General features: G+C 39.3%; 1 protein-coding gene across 6 annotated transcripts in view; it reads left to right on the top strand.

Annotated features, from left to right (window-relative positions):
- Positions 1–17,139, top strand: part of CALD1 (caldesmon 1) — a 215,626-nt gene that overhangs the window by 77,562 nt on the left and 120,925 nt on the right. For all 6 annotated transcript variants that reach the window (XM_023514226.1, XM_023514228.1, XM_023514225.1 and 3 more), the window contains exon 2: positions 16,904–16,991. The gene's annotated coding sequence lies outside the window, so the exon portion shown is untranslated. The remainder of the gene's footprint in view (positions 1–16,903; positions 16,992–17,139) is intronic.

The following is a 17,139-nucleotide window of genomic DNA, read 5'->3' as shown; positions in this document are numbered from 1 at the left end:
TTATAGCCCATTCTTCATGCTTTAAGAGTCTGGGAGACTAAGGCCTGCAGAGGCTGTGACTTGGGATCACAACAACTAGTTAGGAATATCACTGTGGCTTAAAATTGAGGTCCTTTAGCACTGGTTCTTTTCTTTCTTTCTTTTCTTTCTTTTTTTGGGTAATTTTGGCCAGGGCTATGTTTGAACCCGCCACCTCTGGTATATGGGGCTGGCACCCTACTCCTTTGAGCCACAGGCGCTGCCCAACCCCAGTTCTTTTCATACACAGCAACTGCTGCCCAAATTATCTAAACTAATCATGATAAAAGACATTTTATGTGTAATATTGTTTTGCATTGTTGGTTCATAAATATGGAACCTAGATATGCCCAAGTTGTTCTAGATGACTCTTTAATTTCAGATCCAAATAAAATAACCAGGGCCTTTATCTCCATGTTTCTGAGAATCCCCAAGAAAGAGACAAAGTGCTGGGATGCTTTATGCCTTTGTCACTCCAAATTCCTGCCTGCTGCATACATTCTCACTATCGACTTCCCTCTGAGGGTGGAAAAGTTCCTTTTTTCTTCATTCCAACAATACTGCTGTGTTGAACAGACTTTGATGGATGGTTTGGGATAATTGAGGAACACTACAGTGAAGTCCAGACTGGACATAAAATTAAATCTTTTAATTTGATGAAAAAATTAGCTCTTTAGCCCTTTGCCTTAATTCTCTGCCAGGTGACTTGAGGGTGGACAAGGCCATTCACCTTTTACAACAGTGAAACAAGGTCAAGATGTTTATGTAAACAAAGGAGCTTATGGGCTTCGTAGCTCCCAAAAGCAACAGAAGTTTTGACATTAGTTTCTCTTTAACTGAGTCTAGGTTGAATTCTTAAGTGGATCTCCTAGTCTCCTTGACTAGGTCAAATTTCAGAAGTCAGAGGGTATATTTTTTCCCTTTAATTTTCTTCATACATAGTTGGGAAAATGAATCTAGCATTATTCTCAAAAGAATGTATTGAGATTAGGAAGAGGGTCAGAAGGAGGAAATGGGAGTTGGCTGCCATTGACTGAGCTTTTCCTTCATGCCAGGCGCTGTATGGCTACACGTTACTTCCTTTAATCCCCACAACTTTGCAAGGCCGATATTTTCACGTTTTAACAGAGAAATGAAACAATGTGCCCAAGTCATCCTATGAGTAAGTGACGGGTCCAGAATTCAAATCCAGATCTGTGTGACTTTAAAATCTTTTCCATGCTAGGCTGGATGGCAACTGCAATGGCCTAGACATAAGAACGTGGGGACCGTAATGGAACTGGGAATAAGAAGAACCAGGAATGTCATATATAGGCATTACTTGGGGAAGATGGGGAGGAGCCACGGTGGGCTAAGGTTCAGATGGAGACGAGGACTTTCCCTACATCCCTTCTCCTGTTTAACCTACCTGATTTTATAGAAACCCAGAGGACTTCTTCCTACAGAATCTGAATTGTGTACCCCCCAGTAACGTGGCTTTTATAATCCAAGAAGAGAAATACGTTCAATAGACTATCACCAAGAGCCTTTCATAGCATCTTTTATTGATTCATCTTGCCTGCAAGTGGGCAAAGGGGGCAGGTATCTGGATTTTGTTACAGTGCAGAAGTACAATCACGGTCTCATCCATGTCAATGGGTTAGCACCACATCTGAACGGAAATTACACTACGTCTGAACGAGGACTCTGCGGCACTTTTCCTACTAAAAAGTTGTTAAGTTTGGCAATCCTCACTCTGTTCCAGTCAAACATTTTCTTAGCCATATTAGGTTATATGGAAAGAAGCCAACCTTGCGGCTGGGGTATGAGTTGGTCCTCTGCACTGAGGGCAGTTTTCTCGAGAGTGTTTTCTCACTGGGTTAAAGGGAGTAGAGACAAATGTGGCTCACAGTATATTTTTAAGTATGGCTGGAAAGAAAAATAGAAACTCACCAATCTAAAAAGAATTAGGAATAGCAGCCGGGACTAAAATCTGGTCTTTTGAGCTGGAACACTTGGAGAGACTTGGGTATTTGTTTCTTATTGAAAGGCTGTATCAATTTATTAAAAGCTCTGTCAAATTTTATTAAAAGCTTTGTCACAAATAAAGGGCAGGAAATCAGAACGAAATTGCATCAGCTGGCCCATAATTCTCTAAGTTGCTCTTATGATTTAGTCTCTAGGGTTAGAAAATAGGCATTTGAGCTCTGGATCCACTCTGTTCAGAGCGTAATCCTGGAGTCTGGACTTGACTGTCCAATGAGGATTATACACTATTTCACAGGGTTCTTGGGAGAATCACATGAGATAATCCCTGGCTCAGCTATTACAAAGTAAAACATGCTTACCTGCTTTTCTTACTTGCTCTTTCCAACTACAACTTCTGGAGAAAAGTTGCAGCCGCAAAGAAAGTAACTTTTCCCTTTAGGAATTCCCGTGGTGACTTTGGGATCGTTGTCTGCTTTTCATTTAGATTTGCCATATTCTGCTTTGATAGCCAATAAATATTTACCCGTATATTCATTCTTTTAGTGTACTGAGCACTTAGTAAGTGCCACGCTCTTAACAAATATCTTCTATGATGAATCTGCAAATCTCCTCTGCTATCTAATCATTAGACACTCTTTTGAAATATTTTGTCTGGTTTTTGGTCCCTCATATGTTTCATATATTTTTTTCCGCGTGACTCCTACACAGCCGACAACCACAAGTGCTGGGGAATCAGTAGTAAAGAAAGCAGACACATCCCCATAGAGTAGCCGTTCTCAATCTGGGTCGCGACCCACAGGAACTGTATTAAAGGGCCGGCATTAGGAAGGTTGAGAACCACTAGCTGTAAAGCCTTCATTCTGGTAGGAAAGACACACGTGAAATTAAAGAAGTACCCAAACAATCATCACCACAAGCTGTAGTTGTCCTTGAGGATAAATAATAGAAACTTATCAAATAGAATAACATAATATGGAGGTAAAATCTCCAAACTCTGTATGTCTAGTGCAACAGTTTTTAATGTACTATATAAACCTTGGCAATAAATGCACAAGATGCTGGAAACCCTGTCTTGTAATTGTGCTATACCATACAAAATAATCACTGCTTACAGGGTATTGCAATTACTAGTCCAATTTTGACTTTGTGAGTTGGAGGAAGGATAAGAACCATCTGAGTAAAAAGCATGCTGGTCTTACTAGAACCATTTTTTAATTGCTTCAGTGTCAGAAAACAGCATGCCTTAGGCTCTGTGGCCTCAACATATTGCATCTATGCAAGAGATTGAAAGAAACAAAGTGTGGATGGTTCACAAAAGAGAGAGGCACAGGAGGAAGCTCGAGAGACAAGCAGAGTCAGATCACACAGGCCTCACGGGTCACGGTGGAGATTTGGGTCCGTATTCTACAGGCATTATGAAGCGGGGGAGTGACGGGATCGGATTAATGCTTTTGTAAATGTAATTGCTTGCAGATGGCCAGAAGATTAGAACAGGAAGACCAGTTAGGAGGCTTTTGGAATGGTCCAGGTGAGATGGTAGAGCTTGGATTAAAGTGGTAGCAATGAGGAAGATGAATGAAATGTTTCAAGCCAGTGTCCTGAAGGGAAAATCACTCTGCTTCAGTGCTTTGCTGTGTGGGGAGTGGTGGGGAATGGAGGTAAGGAAGAAGGAAGTGTGGAGAGTGATTTCCAGGTCCAGAGCTTAAGCAACCAGGTAAATGTCGGATGTCATTTGCTAACTTGGGAAAAACTTGGGGGACATGGACTGTATCAGTTATATTCCTTTAGCTGAAACAAGGGAGTGGTGATGGGATGTTTTATGAGTTGTAGAGAGGAAACAAAAGTATAAAGGTTAATCCCCATCTTCCGGGTGTTTATACCCTAAGCATTAAATCCACCTTGGACACTTCTTTAACAGACTTTCTCAAGCTCCACAGGCTCTGCTGTGACATACTGGGGGTTCCCTGCTCCTGAGACGTATTCTCTCTCCAATCCTTCCTCTGTGCGTGCCCATGTATAATGTGCTTGATTTTAATCACTTAATTTGTCACACCTTTCAGTTATCTCATTTATCAAGACTCAGAAGGATCCATCTTAAAAAATCAATTTTGAAAGACAACTTTGCTTTTTGGTAACTTCTGTGGGGTATCCCAAAAGTCACCCCTAGTGTTGCCGTACATAGGGAAAATGGGAAATTGTAGTGAAAGGTACCTTTATTTACAAAATATTCATTATAAAATTTTACAGATACTTACAAAATATTCTGCATGTTAGCCACCTCTTTGTAGAATTTTTTAATGAACTTTTTAAAATAAAAGTGCATTTAGGTGTAATTTTCTATTTTCCCTATCTGTGGTGACTTGAGGGGCAACTTTTGGGACACCCTGAATAATCTTGGCTGTGAATGAATGGCAGGAAAAGTCTTTACTATTTTATCTTGCTATTACTTGCTATAACTCAATGTCAAATGTTTTGACAGCATTGCAATTACTGTTCCAACTTCTCCAGTTGGTGATTTGGAAACAAGAAAAATTCATAGAAAATGTGATCAGTTTGATTCTCCTGAGGATCGTTGGTAGAATACTAAAAGCCCTCCTCACTACCTAGCAATTCAAGACAAAGTGACAGAGGTTTAGTTGATAACAATTTATGTGTAAGAATATCCCTCACAACATTACTTGTAATAAGGGCCAGGCGTAGTGGCACACACCTGTAATCCTAGCACTTGGGAGGCTGAGGCAGATGGATCAGCTGAGCTCACAGGTTTGAGGCAACCTGAGCAAGAGCAAGATCCCGTCTCTAAAAAATAGCCGGATGCTGTAGTGGGCACCTGTAGTCCCAGCTGCTTGGGAGGAGGAGGCAAGAGAATCACTTGAGCCCAAGGGTTTGAGTTTGCTGTGAGCTGTGACCCCAGAGCACTCTATCAAGGGTGACAAAATGAGACTCTGTCTCAAAAAAAAAAAAGGACATTACTTGTAATAGCTCAAATTTCAAATACTCTTGATGCCCAATAACAGGGGAATGACTGTATAAACTATGAAGTTATTAGTCGTGTTAAAAGGATGGTATAGGAAAATATATATCATAAGTGAAAAACATCAAATGCACAATGTCATGTTTGCTCTCATACTAACTAGAATCATGTGTTTGCTGAAAAAGACTAGAAGGAACTATATTAAAACTTTATGGTAATCTCAGGGTGGCAGTGATTAAAACAGACTTTAACATTGGTTTCGACATATATTTCTTTATTTTCTACACTCTCCACAATGAAATACATGTTTGCATATTTTCTATAATAAAATGGGTATCTATAGTACAGTACTGAGAGATGACATGACTTTATAGATTTGACAATTTGGGGTCTTTTGTAATGTGAAATACAAACAAAGTGGTCTTGAAAATCATCATACACAATTGCCAAACACGACCTGAGATACGGCGATGATCTAAGCACTGTGGAAATGGGATTTCTCAGTCTTGGGCCTGATGATCAAGTTCCTGCGCTCACAGATTTCCCTCATTTGGGTTCAGACAGACTGAAACATAACAAGGAGAGTTTTCATTGTGACCTCTTTTTTCTTTTGAGCCGCATCAGGTACTGAGGGTCGTAGACAGTGGGAGAAAGAACACATATAAAATAACCCAAGTAACTGTGCAGCCTCAGTATCAGTTAAATTCTGGGTACACTGAATGTTTGCCTTGAGTTTTTAACTAAGGTACATTTAAGTATGATTTGGGCTCCTTCACATGAAGTATTTGTAGCTTTGCTCAAGGTTCTGGAATAGCATTTGTATGTAAGCTTAGTTGTTTAAAGTTATTCAACAGTTATTTGTTTTTCATTCTTTGGCAGTAATTTGTCGCAATCACATTTTTATGTTCCAACCACATGAGAATTGATGTCTTGTCTCTGGAAAGAGTATCTTACAACTTTTCTTTATGAAGCCCCAAGATGAGTTTTACAGTTATGCATATCAGCCTATAACTGTGCTTGCGTAATGCCAGAACCGCCTTCACAACAGAGACACAGAGAACTGGCTGATAATTATTTGGTGGCAAATGCCAAAAGTTTTCGTTGAATTAATTTATCCTTCTCATTTAATTCAACCTACTCAAGCTATAAAGGTTGAACCTATTGAGGCTTCTGCTGGTATTTTTGTTGGCATATGAATAAGGGCATTGTCGTGTTTGAAAAATGCTATCCTTTAGAGATAAACTTATTGTGGAGATGTCCAAATTTGAGCTATTGTATCAGTATGCAAATGGATTTCATTGACCCATCTGTAGCTGCACATCATCCTCCATTTACTTAAAAATACACGATTTTTCTTTATAAGGGTAGAAGCCTAGGTTTACGTTTGTGGCTATAAGAGATTGAAGTTTGGATATTGTTCACATTATTATCAACCAGCTGGTAATACATTATTATCAACCAATGTGATGGCCAGTAAAATGTTAGTACAGGGTTTTAGTGGGTTCCAACTGCCCACTTTGCATCAGTTTTCAGTCTGGTCCTGGGAAGAAGGGCACCAGATAATAATGTTTTCATCAAGAGTTAGAAATGGACAAGATTGAACATCTGGAGACCTCATTTATTTATCCACCTAACACGCATTTATGGAGAAACTAACCCATGCTCAGAACTATGCTAGTCCCTGGGACTACATCAATGACTGTGACATAGATAGTTCGATATTTATTTTCCCTCTAAAGTGTTAGCCCTGTGAGGGCAGGGCTATTCTCTTCCTTCCTCTCTGCTGTGTCTTTAGTAACTTCCACTTAATAACTGGAAATAGAACCCCAAGCTGGGCCTGACTTTTTGTCTCATGAGCTAGGAATAAGAAAAGAGCGGATCTCAAACTTTTTTCTCCATGTGACGGAGGATGTTCTCAGAAAAGACCCACTTAGAGGAACACAAATGGGTAGGACTTTTTCTTCCACTCAGGAAGCATGCCTAAAATCAACTGAATAAGAATCACATTGATGCAGATAACTTGTACCTTCCTAGTATTTTAAAAACTCATTCTCATGGAACCTCAAATTTCAAAACAGCACATCTCACTCTGACACCACTGGGACTGAGACTACCCAGGAAAGCAGCTCTGGTTAGAGGACTTGACAGATGATCTATTTTGACATGTGAGTGCTTTGATGTTAGGGCGGTTGCTTGAAGTTTTTATCACTTGTTACACTTTCCCTGCTATGTGATTACAGCAAAGATAGGCCAAATTGCAAGAACCATAGGGATTCAGTTCTTGAGCTAGTCATTTTGAAAATGCTTAGCCCATGATAATGGTTAAAAATCAGGCAGTGGAGTCCGCCAGTGTCGAAAAACAGATGTAGGGATGGATTTGTCCTAAAATAAAAACTGCTTAGCTCCCGCTAAATGAACTTGGTTGTTCATTAATCACATAGAGGTAGAATAATTTTTTTACAAAAAGAACATATTTGGGGACCCAGCTATTCCCACCACTAACTGAGATGACTTGGGTAAACTACTTAACCTCCCTAGGCCCTTTGAGTTCTTGTTTATAAAATGTTGCCAATAATGCTTGTTTTACCGATCTCCAGGGTTGCCATGAAAATCATTTGAAAAAAGGGATGTGAAAGCTCTGTTTGCTGTAAAAGTGCGATGTATTTGTATTCTTAACCCATTTGTGATACCACTAGTCACTTGGAAATCGGTCCCCAAATGGTTGCTCTGATTGATGATAGAAGCGTAATTGCCCTGTGACCAACCCACTTCATCCCCACCAAGCATTCCAGACATTTCAGTGCAGGAACAAGGTCTATGGGAAAAAGTCAAAAGGAGACTGATCAGAGGAATTCCAGTGGCCCTTCCCAGGGCCCAGTGCACAAAATGGTCCCCTGTGCATTGTTATTTTGTTGTGTTTGCTAATGTCCACAGCTTCCGAGACAATAACAAACAGATATCTGGGTGATGATGAACAGAGAGAGTGAGGGAGACATTTTACCAGCTCTGTAGTGCAAAGGCCCCTGTGTCTCATGTGTGGGATTGCAGCCTTCACTGGCTGTTCCTTCAGTTGATGTGCAGATAAATAAAGCAGAACCTCTCTTTCTTTAAAATGCTGAAGAATGATATCTACTAGGATTTTTTCTAGGCTACACACACTGAGAGTTTTGCTCTTTGCATTACATGGGCAGGGCAAAGTGTTCTGACTGAGCCCTGAATCCCATTGACACCCATGTTCTCTGCATCAAGCTTCATGTGCTTGGTACTGACTGAGCTTAAGGCTCTGGATTGGGTCTTAGCACAGTGCTCTGCGGTGGAGGAGAGGTGGGCAGCGGCAGCTGGCTGGAAGGTGGAGAAGCAGAACTGGGTAATTCCACGAGGGGTGTTATTTTGCTTTGTTCTTTTGCTCACCTTGAGTAACTTACCGCCCTGTCCTTAGGTTCTTAAATTTCCATCAGGAATCAAAACTAACACTAGAAAAAGTTTGAAGAATACTTTAAACAAACAAAAACATATTATATAATAGGAACATGAAAATAGATTCATTACATCAATAAAGTGTGCCTAAATTTTTCACCGAGTTGACCGAATTGAATAAATAATCCAGTTGCTTTGGTGACATGCAGCCTCCACTGAATCAGGACGTGGCTTCTTTGTGAATATCCAAACTTCCAAAGTACCACCTTTATTAAAGAGATTGCCGATAGATTGAGAGTCTATCAGAATTAAAGGATCCAGTTTTGCTAAACCAGTAGTTTTTAAACTTATCCTATATACCTGAGGCTGTGCTAAATTATACAGATTAAAGATAAATGAACGGTCTTGCCCTTTTCCAGGTAGAGCTCCATGATAATCCCTCAGCTTTGCCTTGTCAATCACGAGGGTTCTCATCTTGGTAGTTGCTTCTCTCTCAGTAAGTTCTATTTCCTCAGGAAGCCACATGTAGGTACATGGCCAGAAGGCAGCCAGGAAGACTGCATCCATTGGAAAAATTAATATGCATAAAAATTAAGGGCACCGTTAACATTGTGCCTTGTAAACAACCCGACAAACATTAGTGCTTGTTGATATTAATGATGGTGGTGGTGGTGGTGATGACGGTGGCTAGAGAAACAACTGCCGCTGCCTTTCCCAACCTTTGCACTTTTAAACATCTACACTAGGTCTTTCCTTTTTTTGGTCAGGACTGGGATTGAACCCACCACCTCTGGCATATGGGCCCTACCCTTTTGAGCCACAGGTGCCACCCTACCCTCGGTCTTTCTTGATGTGTGGTGGTTATACTGAATTCCAGCCACAGGTACACCCTGGCTCTGAGAGATTACATTTTTCTCAGGAGTCAATGTCTCACTTGTTTGTAGCCATGGGAAGCTTATCAAACACTGACGTCAGCTCCTTTCCCATGAGAGTCCAGAAATTTCATAATGCCATAAATGACTTTCTCTTTCCTATTTGCTTCAGACAAGTAGAGAACTTTTCATAAAGCTTAAAAATAAACATCTGACCTTTGCCCTGCATGGATATATTCATATTCTTTCTCCAATCAGAAATTATCGTGCCTGTAAAAAAATCTGCCCTCATTCTTCTATTAACAATTGAAAAATCTTGGCCAATGCAAATAGCATCATGGATTTTTCTTGATTACATGATTGCCCAAGAAAAAACAGAAAAGGCTCCCGCTACTGGGCATGGTTTTAAGACAGCAAAGCTCTTCCTTTGTACTATTATGTTACCTTACTCTGTTCCCATAAGGAAAATTTTTTCTTCTTAATACTTGTACAAAATTGGTTTCTCTAAGAACATATACCTAAACTAAATTCTTTGTACTCCATGAAATTTTAAGGAAAATTCAGCAAAATTTCCCTGGCAAGCATTGCTAATCCTGACTGCCTGGTGGTGTAGCAGGGAGTGAGGAGCTGAGCCATGCTACCCTCCAGATGCAGAGTGACTAAGAAGGAGAAGAGAAAGGAGCTGACGCTCACGGGCCTTGGGCATTCTGAGTTCAGTACTAGGGACTTTGTATATTATCTCATTCATTTCTTCATTCATTCACTCAACATTATAAAGCATATGTTACATGCCAAGGAATATGTTGAATGTGTGGTATAGAATTATTGATAAGACCATGTCCTTGCCATCAAGAAGCCCACACCCATACAATGATAACCCCACGGTGGCAATGCCACATAGTAACAAATACTATGGCAGCTCAGAGAAGGAAAAGCCCTTCAAGGTAGTTATCATCATCCTCATTTTAAAACTGAAGTAACTGATATCCAACAGAGAACTTCCCTGAACTCATACCTCTAACTAGCATGGAGTTCTGGCACCCACAGCCTGTCTTCAACAATTCCGTGCTGCTTTCATGTGAAAGACCTATGTCCAGTCCAATTAACGGTTTAAAGCATCATCTGTGATCCAGTAAATGCTCTCTGAGAGGGCCATTCTACCTTTCATTAATAACTGAATTTTCTTTGATTTTAAAAACAGCATCCTTTATTTACTGCCTTCACCTGTTTGGTAGCCAAATTCCTAACATTTTATGACATTAATACACCTTAACCCTCTTATCTATTCGTAGATACCTATTTCCATACGCATAATCCTACAGTAACACAAAAACATATCCCATGAAAATCAAGAGGATCTCACATGGGCGTAAAAGTTTATACCAAAATCCAAGTGTACCATAGGCAAATTTTATTCAAGATTCACAGGCAAAAACGTAAATGAAAACATAACTTTTTTTAAAAAAGCATAACAATTTTAAAAATCAAAAAAGAAGCCTTGTCCAAGGGCTTGACAGACCTATGAGCTATTAGAGATAGGTTTGGGAAGGTGGATGGTTGAATGTGAAGAGGAGAAACTGGGGATAGTAAGCAGGGGGTTTATAGACAGCAAAGTTTCACGGCATTGTAAATGTATTTGAATTGCTTTGGCACGGGCCACTTGCAAAAACATTCAATATTTCCATTCTAAGATATGATAGGCCAAAAAATATATATGGAAAGTTCACTAAGTCATTGATAAATAATCCAGTGTTGACTTTTCATTTAGAAATAAATGGCCAAATTGATCCCAGCCCTCTCAACTACAATTTTCTCCCTGCAGAGTACATTGATTTGTATTACCTTATTGTTTTCTCTCATGGTTTGTCTTTCTTTTTATTATTTTATTTTCCTACTGCTATAATATATGACAGGGGATATTGAACCTTCATGATGTTATATATTTATAAGCTTATAAATTCCCGTTAGTTGTCATCTTTCCAGACTGAGGCTTTATCTTCTTCTATTCACATTATAAAAGTAGTCTTTTTAATGGTATGTAGCATGTATAAAAGTGCACAAATCATTATTGTACAGTGTGATTCATTTTTATAGAATGAACGCAGTTGGCTGGTCAGCATCCAGGCTGAGAAGCAGACCCCCTTCATAGGCCTTCATTCATATCACAGCCCCAGGATAACCATTATACTCACTTCTGACACCAAGTATTAGTTTGGCCAGTATCTGTAGTTTATATTAATGAGATCATGTAGTAAGTTTGGGGTGCCCTTTTTAGCATTATGCTTCTGAGATTGATTACCTGAACAATACTTAGACTATTCCAATTACTATGTAGTATTTCACTGTTTCTCTCCAACAATTTATCCTTTTTGCTATTGATGGACATTAAGACATTAATTTTAGTTGTGGCTATTGTAAATAGTGCTGCTATGAACCTTCTAGTCCATGTCTTCTGCTGAATGCATATTCATGGATTTGTATCAGGCCTATGCCCTATATTAAAAAATAAAATAGACCCCCAATATTTGTGGGTCACAGGATGTGCAGCCATTTAGCTTCAGCACATACTGCCAGATATTTTGCCCAAGTGATTTTGCCAATTTATGCTCCCACAGCATGAGAATTCCACTTGCTCACCAATTTATCAGTCTTTTAAATTTTAGCTCTTCTAGCTGGGTGTAGTTTTAGTGCATTGCAGTTTTAATTTGAATATTTCTAATGACTAAGATTGAGCACTTTTTCATACGCTCGTTGAACATTTTAATTTACTTTTTTGTCACGTGCCGGATGAAATCTTTATCTGCTTTTCTACTGGGCCATTTGGATCATCTGTCTTTTTCTTACTGATTTGTAGAAATTCTATACGTGTTCTGGGTGAGATTCTTTGTTAGATATATGTAGTGCTGATTTTTTTGTTCTCTGTGGCTTGGCTTTTCATTCTCTTTATGGTTTTTAGTTTTAATACAACTCTTATTTTTCCTTTATACTTAATGATCTTTTGTCCCATTTACAAAATCTCTGCCTATCCTAAGATTGTGGAGATATCGTCTACATTTTTTTCCTGAAAGTGACCGTTGCTTCCTTCTCCTCCTCTTCCTCTTCACTCTCCTTCTCCTCCTCCTCATCCTTCTTCTTCAGGATTCCTATTTTTTTTTCATAAAAGTACAATTTACACACAAGAAAATTTACTCTTTTTAGTACACAGTTCTTCAGGCTTTGACAAATGCATGCAGTTGGGTAACAACCACCACAGACAAAATATCGAACAGCCATATCAGTTCCACAATAGTCTTTCCTTCTTAAACTTTAAGTTTTTCCTACTCCACGAGACTGCTGAAAACTCTGCTTTGCCTCTCAGAATGCTCTGCTTCACTTTTTATTCTTTTATATCCTCTGTCCTTTATATTTTGGCCTATCAGGTCCTGTTTACTGCAGCAGCTCTCTGATGGCTTCAAATAGCTTTTGGATTTGGGGAATTTGGCCCAGATTTTCTAGTTTTTCTAGATGAGAACATTGGACTACTACTAATTAGGCCATCATAGGCAGATACCTAAGTCATTCTAACCATATTCAAAAAGTTTATTAAAACCCTCCTCCCAGATGGGTGAGGTGGTTTATCCCTGTAATCTCAGTAACTCAGGAGGCTGAGCCAGGAGGATCATTTGATGCCAGGAGTTCAAAGAAGCCTGGGCAATATAGCAAGATGTCATCTCTTTAAAAAAGAAAGAAAGAAAAGAAAAGAAAAGAAAAGAAAAGAAAAGAAAAGAAAAGAAAAGAAAAGAAACAGCTGCTTGGGAGACTAAGGCAGGCAGGAGGATTGCCCAAGCACAGGAGTTCAAGGCTGCAGTGAGCTATGATTGGGTCATTGCACTCTGCCCTAAGTGACAAAGCAGACTTCATTTCTAAAAACTAAAAATAAAACAACCTCGCCCCCCCCCAAAATAAAAAACGGTCCTCCAAAACATTTTTAAAAATAGATATCAAGAAGGTAAAAGAAAATGTCAATGTTGGTATCTATGACTATCCCATGTGGTCAGTCATGGAAAGAGCTTCAGAATAAAACCAATCTGGGTTCCAGTTCCAGCTCGGCCATATATTAACCATATAAGAGTTAATCGGAATCTGTTTGCTTAATTTCAAATGAGGATGATAAAAAGCAACTAGTTTCATAGTTTTCTCATGAACATTAATGAGAACAGACATCAGGAACCTTGCGCATAGCAGGTAATAGTTATAGATGTCATGTGATGTGTTATCATTTCTCTTGGAACTATAAAATACACTCATGTCCTAGAAATGGTGGAGAAGGATGGGCTAGACACATAATGCATTTTTTCTTTAAATATCGTAGAGTTATGCATAAATCATCTGAGCTGAAGTACTCTTCAAAATCTATTTGAATGCTTTATATGACAGATAAGGAAATGAGTAGTTAAATGACTTGGTCAAGGTCAATTCACTTGTTAGTGTTTATTTAAATGATCCAAATTCTCTAAGATTACATATTTTCTTCCTTCTAACATACTCCTAGCTCCCATATTCAACTATAAATGTAAAACAGAGACAATTATTAATGTTTTATTGTTACTGGCTCCTTCTGACTAAAACCCATAGATCTATTTTTAAGGATTTTATTTTAATTTCCATCTCCACCAATTATGTGCCTTCCTGCCAACAAGACTGAAATAGCTGCTCACCATTCCTTTCCCATTCCAAGGACTATGTCCTGTGGCTTTTCATTCTTCTGTTATTAAGAAATTGTCTGCTTTATGTTCTGACATACAAGACAGAAAGGGGCTCATGGTAACCTCAAATACTCTGCTCTCTACCAGTTCCCCAAGTGAGAAAGAGAGTGGGGAACTTCTGTGATGCAAAAGTGACCATGTGTGCCCCTGGCAGTGTCCTCTCTGGGAAGGGACAGATTATTAGCGTCAATACCACCCTCATGCTTTCTAGAAAAGGCAGCATTTGGGGATCATTTTTGGTAAGAGCCTTTGTTCAGCACATCTTTCAGCATGAGCTACTGAGGGACAGATGAGCCCAAATCCTATATGAAATGAATAACTTGGAGAGCTTCCTGGTCACAGAGCCCACAGCCATCTCATAAAAGCCTCACACCAGGATCCTGTAGAGCTCTGGCTGAACACTTTCCTCAGAGCTGTGCATGGTGACTCCTTCCTATCAGTGTATCTTCAGCCTAGTTGCCCCCCCTTCAGAGAGACCATTCCTAACCATTCGACCTCCAGGGAACTTGCACGGTCTTCTTCACATTCTACTGTTTCATTTGCTCACAATCAGAAAGTTGTTTTGCTTGTGCCCCACCGCAACGTATGTGCCATGAAAACAGAGTCCTAATTCATCACCATGTACACAATCGTGAAGCAAACAACTCCCTTACTGAACAAGAGCATGTGGGCTTGTGCCCTGCATTTTTTGTTGTTGTTGTTTGAGATCCATTGAGGGTACAAAGAATTAAGTTACATCGATTGCATTTGTTAGGTAAAGTCCCTCTTATAATTGTGTCCTGCCCCAAGAGGTGTGCCATATGCCATAACCCCCCTCCCCCACCCTTGTGCCTTCTCACCACTCCCTCATTCTCCTGCCCCCTACTTTGAATCAATTTGAGGTTTTCTCTTACAAGGCTATGTATCAGATCATCTACTGGCTTCATACGTGAATTGAGTACATTAGATTCTTGCTTCTCCATTCTTGTGATTCTCTACTAAGAAGAATGTGTTCCGACCTAGTCCAGGTTAATGCAAAAGATGTAAAGTCTCTATCTTTTTTATGGCTGAATAGTATTCCATGGTATACATATACCACAGCTTGTTAATCCATTCCTGGTGAGCATTTAAGTCACTTCCACATTTTGGCAATTGTAAATTGACCTGAGATAAACAGTCTAGTGCAAATGTTCTTGTGATAAAATGTTTTTTTTTTTTCTTCTGGGTAAATGCCTAGTAATGGGATTGCAGGCTTTTGAATACTGGCTTCACTCTTAGCTGTGTAAATTCAGGCAAATGACTTAAACACAATGAACTTCTCAGTGCATATCCTAAGATAAGATTGTGTAACTTACAGGGTTATTATAATGATCAAATGAAATAAATATGTGCTTAGCACAGGACTTAGCTCTAAAAAATACTTAATAAATAATAGCTATTATTATTATTTCCATATTGAAAGTGAAACACACTATGAAAGGGTCATTTAGGGACTGTTTAATAGAAACAGTAATGTTGAAGTCGAGGGACCCTAATTCAACCATGCAAGGTAAAATTTTAAATTAATTAAAATCTGCCTCTTCGTGATGGCTATATAAAGGTGCTCATTTTCATAAAGGATCCCTAATTTAGCCTTTGCGATGACTTCCTGTTATAATAAGTCATCATTTGAGACCCTCCCCTCTTCCCAACCCCTTGGTATCCATTTGGAAAATGGTGTCTTTCTGAGAACACTTGTGGTAGAAATTGTAAAGTAGGATTTTAACTATTTTTTTGTAAACGTGTGCTGGCAATATTTTCCCATTTGCGTAACTTAGAAAGACCCTCGTTATTGTTTCTCACCATACTGAGTGGCTTCAGCTAGAGGTCTCCTGAAGCCTCTGAGAAAATCACTAACTACTCTTGTAGGACTAGAAATCTGATCAAGAGGAGAGAAATTACTTTTCTTCCTTTTATTACACCTCGGTTCTCCCATAATGAATGTTTTCATATAAAACCCATTTCTCCCTATGCCTGAGGAGATGGTTAAATCAAATGAGCAATAAAGAGTGCCTGGCTGCTTGCCGCTGGCTGAGGTGGGGTCTGGGGAAGGAAGACAGGCTCATTGGCCTAACGGTCCAGCTCCCTTCCCGTCTTCCTTCATCGTGGGTCTTTTCCTTCCTCACCACATCCGGTCTAGACTCAGCTCTGCCAGCAGTGAACTTTGGCAACAGCTTCTAAGCCAGGTCAGCCAGGATCTACGTGTTGGGCACTGCCCTAACAGCTATGGCTTAAAGGGCTGCAGCGAGGCATGGCTCTCTAGGCCACGTGGGTGAAGTTGCCAAGTCACTGACAGTGAAAGATCTTCAGACAGGGAGAAAGAACTTCATTAACTTTTAGACCCTTAGACCCTAAATCTGAAACTGAAAAGGAAGAAGCTTACCTAAAGACAAATCTGCTCTTAGTCCCTCTTAGCCGTTAAGCCTTTCTACTTTTGTGTCAAGATTAGTTCATGAATATACACAGACACGATAGACTAAAAAAAAAAAACACTAAAGACTAAAAAAAAAGTTTTCCACTTATAGCATTTTCTCCCTCAATTTCCCCCTTATTTATTCTCAAATAAAAAAAAATATTGAGGGGATTAGGAGGAGAGAAAGAGATACTTGGCAAATAAATACCGTCTCTACCAATGGGTTTCTGTCAACTAGTCTACTTTCTCTACTCCATGATTTAGAAAAAATGAGAGATCGACTTTGTAATAATTGTACTTATTTTCTTTCAAATGTAAGCGCATAATAGCTATTTCTATCCATGTCGTATTTCCCCATTAAGGTCCTAACGAACAATAATACCTGAGGAAGAAATGACATTTTAAAATACATAGTTTATATTAACTAGAATTGATTCAACTCAATCATGTTTCCATGCATTTTATTTTTAAATTCCAGGTATTGTTGAAACAGTTCAAGAGCATCAAATTGAATTCCACAAGGACTGGTGATCAACTGGAAGACTCCAACATCTGGCTGCTTACCTGTGAGTAGAGTTTAACCTTTGCTTTGGGCTCTGATTTTTAGCAATTACAGCCTCTCTGCCTGATTTCCTAAATTCTTGCACCTAACGAGGCCCTGGAAAAAACCAGTCTTTCTGCTGCATACTTTAATATAATATACTTGACCAATTA

The sequence above is a fragment of the Otolemur garnettii genome, unplaced genomic scaffold, assembly GCF_000181295.1.
Source record: "Otolemur garnettii isolate 467f Iridium unplaced genomic scaffold, OtoGar3 scaffold00049, whole genome shotgun sequence".
NCBI classification, from domain to species: Eukaryota; Metazoa; Chordata; class Mammalia; order Primates; family Galagidae; genus Otolemur; species Otolemur garnettii.
Note: the sequence above shows the minus strand (reverse complement) of the source record. Positions and strands in the feature narration are given on the sequence as shown.